General features: G+C 39.4%; 1 protein-coding gene across 1 annotated transcript in view; it reads left to right on the top strand.

The window, feature by feature from the left end:
- The window catches only part of PIGK (phosphatidylinositol glycan anchor biosynthesis class K), a 98878-nt gene that overhangs the window by 80124 nt on the left and 12220 nt on the right, over positions 1-6534 (top strand). The gene's annotated exons all lie outside the window — the stretch shown is intronic.

Genomic DNA, 6534 nt, shown 5'->3' with positions numbered 1-6534 from the left:
TTGGCGGGCCAGGCTGGTAGGGGTGGCAGTAATGGGCAACCAGGCTGGCAGGGATGGGCAATTAGGGGCGATCAGGCTGGCACGCAGAGGCAGTGAGGGGCCGTCAGGCTGGTGGGGGGGGGTGTCAGTTAGGGGCTACCGGGCAGGCAGGCAGGTGAGCGATTAGGAGCCAGCGGTCAGGATTGTGAGAGGGATGTCCAACTTGGGGGAACAATCAGACATCCCCCAAGGGGTCCCTGATTGGAGAGGGTGCAGGCTGGGCTGAGGGCACCCTCCCCACCCCCCACCCTGCATGAATTTATGCACCGGGCCTCTAGTTTAAAAATAAGTATACAGATGTTTCTCGACTTACAGTGGTGTTACGTCCCAATAAACCCATCATAAGTTGAAAATATTAAGTCTAAAATGCATTTAATACAACTAACCTACCAGACATCATAGCCTAGCCTCACCTACCATAAACATGCTAAGAACACTTACATTAGTCTGCGTTTGGGCAAAATCTTCTCATTACTGCTGCCCAGCAGCATGAGAGAGTATCGTACCACATTTCACTAGCCTGGGAAAAGATCAACATTGAAAATTTGAAGTATGGTTTCTACTGAATGCTTACTATCACTTTCACCCCATTGTAAAGTTGAAAATTTATAAGTTAAACTATCCTAAGTTGGGACCCTTTATAACAGACTCTCTTCTCACTTCTCGACATTCTGAGATGTCTTGGATGCTGCATTTCCAGCTGTGCACATGGATTTCCACCATTTTCAGTTCTGCCCTTTTTTATGATAACTCTTTATATTGTTTTACTATAGTTATTTTGGCATTTTAATGTTTTTCTATTTCAGTAAGGCCTACCGCAGTATGGCTAAAGGTTGACTAAAATGTCTATCAAGTGGAAAATCTCTGACACTATTTTAAAAATGTGCCTATTGAATTATCAGTATCTGGAAACTCATCAAAAGGTTGCTGAATCCTTTTGATGGGTTTCCAAGTATTGATACTATCACTCCCCTGTCCAAGGACTAAGATTGCTTTAAAATGTTAAAGCTTTCCCTAATTATAGCATCTTTAAAGCTGAAGTCTAGTGAAAAATAATATTGTTGTTCACTTATTTTCATTCAAATTATAAGGCAGATAATTAAAATTAAACTACTTAAAGGCCATGTGCTATTTTTAAGTATCAATTGGGATATTGTTTTAAATGTATATAGATTAATCTCAGCTTTCATATTATAACTTCTGACAGTCACTTCAAAAATGTCACTTTTGAAGGAATAAATGAAACTGTGAAGCTGTTTGAAAATACTGATCAATATTTCAATACTATTTCATCAACTTTATGTAAGTTTGAAAAATGTTGTCCACCTATAAATTTATCATCAGAGTTTCTGATATATTAAATTTCTCTATTAGAAATGAAAGGTGTGAGCCTTACTGGTCATTAAGTATCCTATATAATAAAGAGGTAATATGCAAATTAACCCTCATGCCCTCGAAAAATGGCTGCCTACGACCAGGCCAGCAGGGGGGTTAGTGAGGGATGACCAAACAACTGAACAGCAGGTCTGCATGGGGTGACCAGGTCAGCAGGGGGGACACCCGGGTCCCAGCTGTGGGTGCCAGTTGGGGGCAAGAAGGCCAGCAGGGAGGGCAGATGGGGGCAAGCAGGTCGGCAGTGGAGGGAAGTTGGGGGTGAGCAGGCCGGCTGTAGGGGCCAGTTGGCAGTGCACAGGCTGGCAGTGGGGGGCAGTTGGAGGCAAGCAGGCTGGCAGGTGTAGGGCAGTGAGGGGCAATCAGGCTGGCAAGGGGGGGCCACTTAGGGGTGACCAGGCAGGCAGGCAGGTGAGCGTTAGAGCCAGCGGTCCAGGATTGTGAGAGGGATCCCTGATTGGAGAGGGTGCAGGCTGGGCCTCTAGTTCTAAAATAAAAACAGATACCAGTTTTCACCAAATGTCTAAACATTTAAAAGGTGAAAAGAGCTGATGTTTGTGAAGATGCAGTGAGATGGACATGCTCATAAATTGCTGATGGGAATATAAGTTAATGCAGTCTTTCTTGGAAGTCATTTATTTGTGTGAATTTATAAATAATAATAGTAATTCTACCTCTAGGATTTTATTCAGAAGAAGGGATTCAATTATGACAGAAAGATTTATGTTTAAAACCGTTATGTTCATTACAGCATTTCTTAAGAAGCAGTATAATGTAATACAAACAGTGTACTGGAATTGAATCCAAAATTACCAGTTAGTGACTGCTTGATTTGGGGCAAGTCTCTTAGTCTTTCTTTTGCAAATCATACATTGGAAATATGATGATGGTAACGGTAACAATAACAACAACAATGAAGAGAGTGACAGCTTCATCTGGGTTAAATGTTGCTGGATATATCTAGTTAGGTTCTTCAGTTTTCCATAGCAGCTGTTCCTGATATTTGTTACACTTCTATTCTCTTTAAAGCTCAGCTTAAGACAGCCTCCTAAGTCTGGAGAACAATTGCGGTCATTAGGCAAGAACACCTTTAATACACTTTCAGTGTACCTTCAAACTTATTTGTATCTTTATGAGTCTTTCTGTCCATCTCAAAGGAAGACATGTGTGAATTGTATCAGTGATAACCTTGCTTACATAGTCAGGAACCTGTTCCATAAGTTATGCTTTTCTCTCTTGTCTTTATACTCCCCACTGCTGAAAAGTGTTTTAAAAAGTCTTCCTCAATCCTGCTCTCTCTTAGCTTCACTCTTTTTTTTCCCTTTTCTCTCTTATTGATGTTTTAAAAATAGACTAGCTCAGTACCAGAAAAACAACCCAATTAAATGAGCAAAGGACATCGTAGATATTTCTCCAAAGAAGATATACAGATGGCCAATGCACGCATGATAAGAAACTCAACTTTACTAATCAATAGGGAAATGCAAATCAGAATCACAGTGAGACATCTCTTCACATGCATTAGGATGGCTGTTACCAAAATAACAAAAACAGAAAATAATAAGTGCTGCTGAGGATGTGAAGAAATTGGAACCTTTTCCAGTGGAAATGTAGAATGGTATAGCCACAATGGAAAACTATGTGGTGGTTCCTCCAAAAATTAAAACAATTACTATATGATCCAGCACTTTTACTTCTGAGTACATACCCAAAAGAATTATAAGCAGGGATTCAAAAAGATATTTGTACCCCAATGTTTACAACAGCATTATTCACAGTATATCAGTGAATAAATGGGTAAAAAGTGTGGTATATAGTGTCAGTATATTATTCAGCCTTAAAAAGGAAGGATATGCTGACAAGTGCTTGAATTTTATGATGTGCTAAGTCAAGTAAGCCAAACAAAAAGTACAAATATATGATTCCACCTAGATTAGTCAGATTCATAGACACAGTAAATAGAATATAATGATTACCAGGAGCTGAGGGAGGAGGGACTGGGGAGTTTTTGTCTAATGGGTACAGTTTCAGTTGGGGATGATGACAAAGTTCTGGAGATGGATGGTGGTGATGGTTGCACAACAGTAAGAGCGTACTTAAAGGCACTGAACTGTGCACTTAAAAATGATTAATATGGTAAATTTTATGTTATGTATATTTTACCACAATAAAAAGAATAAACTAGTTTTATTCATTTTACTCCCTTTTCCCTCCCTCAGTCTACTTTAGTATAGTCTGTATCCCAGCAACTGCTCTGTAACTGTTCTTGCAAAGTGCACTAAAATTTCCCAATTTTCATATCATCCAAATCTTTGTAGTATTGAACTCTATTAATCTCTCTGAAAACTCATTTTGTTGTTGTTTTCTTTTTTTGTTGTTGTTCTTGGACCACCACTGTACACTGGTTTTATACCCATCTCTCTGATTTCTTCATTTGAAAAACTTTTGCTGATCTCCTCCTAGACCTATCTTTATGATTCTCTTGTACAAATTCCTATTGAACATGCGCTCCCTACTCTTATATCTACCATAATGGTTTTCAGTTTCACTTACATACTGGTGGCCCCCAAATATTCTCACCTCCTTCTTGGGTTGCGGAACAATGTTTAATTGCCTGTAAGATAGCTTCACTTGGGTCTTTAATACATTGTCTAAAGCAGAATTTAACCTTTTCCTAATGGTTCTCTTATTATGTTTTAAGAGAACCTTTATTCTTTTCATCCCTTCCTTTCTCTCTCTCAATATCTATCTATATAAAACCCTAATATGCAAATCAACCAAATGGTGGAACCACCTGCAGAAGGACCAGTAGGTGAGAGGTGGGGCAAGCGGGCAGTGCCAGGCCAGCCAGCCAAGGCAGGTGCCAGCAGGGGCCCCATCGCCCAGCCAGTTTCACTACAGGTAGGCCCTGATTGCTGGCCAGGCTTAGGGACCCTACCTATATATTGGGAACAGTCTCTTATATTTAAAAATTAAAATCTGGCAAGGCTACTCCAACATTGAAAAAGAGCAGGCAGGTGGTATGGAGTGGACTGTGAGAGAGATGTCTGACTGCCAGTTTAGGCCTGGTCACCAGCAGTTGGACATCCCCTGAGGGGTCCCGGATTGTGAGAGGGTGCAGGCTGGGCTGCGGGGCCCCTCCCTCCCCCATGCATGAATTTCGTGCACTGGGCCTCTAGTTCATATATAATTGGTTTTAAATTCCTTTTTATTCTGTTTCTTAAATGTTTCTGAAATTAATCTACTCCTTTTCATATTTACTGTGTACCTGTAAACAGGTACAAACATCATATTTCACAGTTAATCATAATCATCATGAGAAATAATTAGTACCACTGAAAAAGTTATCACTTCTATTTTATACTTGAATAAATTGAGGTTCAGAGGGGTTTAAGTAACTTGCCTAAGATCTTCTACTTGTAAGTGGCAAAGCCAGAATTTGGATGTAGGTCTGAGTTCAAAGCCATTTCTCCTGTGAGCATTGTAACAGTTTTTATGAAGGAACTGGTCCCCAGGACATTTGATGAATAAGGTGTCAACAGATGTAATACATGTACGGTTAATTAAAACCATATTTTGGAAGAACTAAATATCAACTGAGCTAGCTCAATATTCAACACATGAGTATCCATTTATTTAGAATCTGTTGTAAAGAGAGTCACCCTCTTCATAATTCTATTCTTGATTTCTTTCTCCACCCCAACCGTTTGGCTCTCCAATGAGGGCTTGAGACAAGGTAGAGATCTGAAGGGTTATGGCACAAAAAGGGATAGAAGAGGGTGCCAAAGGTTAGCTTTGCTTATTTAAAATTTTATCAATAGTTGCTCATTTGATTTGAAACCAAATTGTGGTATGTTTGAGCCCATGTTCGTTGTCTCACAAAACTGAAGAATAGATTCGTAGACAAAACTGGTTAGTGCAAGTAAAGTTTATTAAGAAAAGCCAGTCCTGGAAAAGGTGTAGCGAGGGTTTCAGGAGCAGGCCAGTGTCCAGAGCTTCCTTTCCATGTTACAGTTGGATGTTAGTCTATTGGTCTACGTGTAGAGTCCCACATGGCCATAAGCCACGTGGGCACAGGGGATGTGCTCCTCTGCCACAGGAACATCAGGAACCCATTGCGTGCCAGAGAGAAGAGAGGAAGCATTTGCTTTTTAATCTAGGGGCAGGTACATGTCTTGCTAGCTCCTGATTGGTCCTTTCAAAGAATTCTGTCTTAATAACATTCTTGGGATTGATTATACGTCTTAATAACTGTCTATGACTGGTTATCTGCAAGTTGCCTGTCTTAGCAACATTCATACATTTTAAAGCCCATGTCTCCCTTATGCACCCTTCCTTCCCCACCCAGTTGGGGTGCCTTAGTAACTCCCAATTAGTTGGGTTCTTGGCTCTACTTCCTTTCCTCCCTCCCCCTTGGTCCCAATTCCTGACTACCTAGCTTCCTTCTCAGAATCAAGAGAAGACTTTCTTCTATGTGGTCATCTAATCTGAGGATCCATTTTTAGTTCAGATAGTTCAGCAACATTAAGGATTTATAGGCCATTGTGAATTATTCTGATAATCTAACAATGTAACTTTATTTCAAAAATATCTTTTCTGATTTCTGTAAAACTGATGATAAACAGCACATTTGGAATACAACTCATTCACTGTTTTCCTGTACTAATTCTTTGTCTGTTCTTCACCACGGAGGGCAGCCAAATAGATTGTGATTTGTACAAAGTTGTAAGAAAAATGAGTGTCAAAGAGCTCTGATGATCTCTAATTTGTATGAGTGGACTTGAGGATTAACTACACGTGACTAAAGTAAACAATCAGTAATTAAAAACAACTAGACAAATACACATTTCTTTCACAAGTCAAAGTAATTTAGAGTTCATTACATTTAGAAAGAAAACATCCCTAATGAATATTAGACATTTGACCTGTGGTGTTACTTTGAATATTAAGAGCTTGGTAGTAATTAACTTTACTTCCTTTGCATTACAACTTTATCATCTTAGCTACTAAGACAAAAGGCTTTCAGAAAAGTTTTTGGTATGTCATTGAAAATACATTATAAAATTTTTCTTTTTTAAAATATATTTTATATAAATAGTAAAG

Source organism: Myotis davidii, unplaced genomic scaffold (genome assembly GCF_000327345.1).
Source record: "Myotis davidii unplaced genomic scaffold, ASM32734v1 scaffold248, whole genome shotgun sequence".
Classification (NCBI taxonomy): Eukaryota; Metazoa; Chordata; class Mammalia; order Chiroptera; family Vespertilionidae; genus Myotis; species Myotis davidii.
Note: the sequence above shows the minus strand (reverse complement) of the source record. Positions and strands in the feature narration are given on the sequence as shown.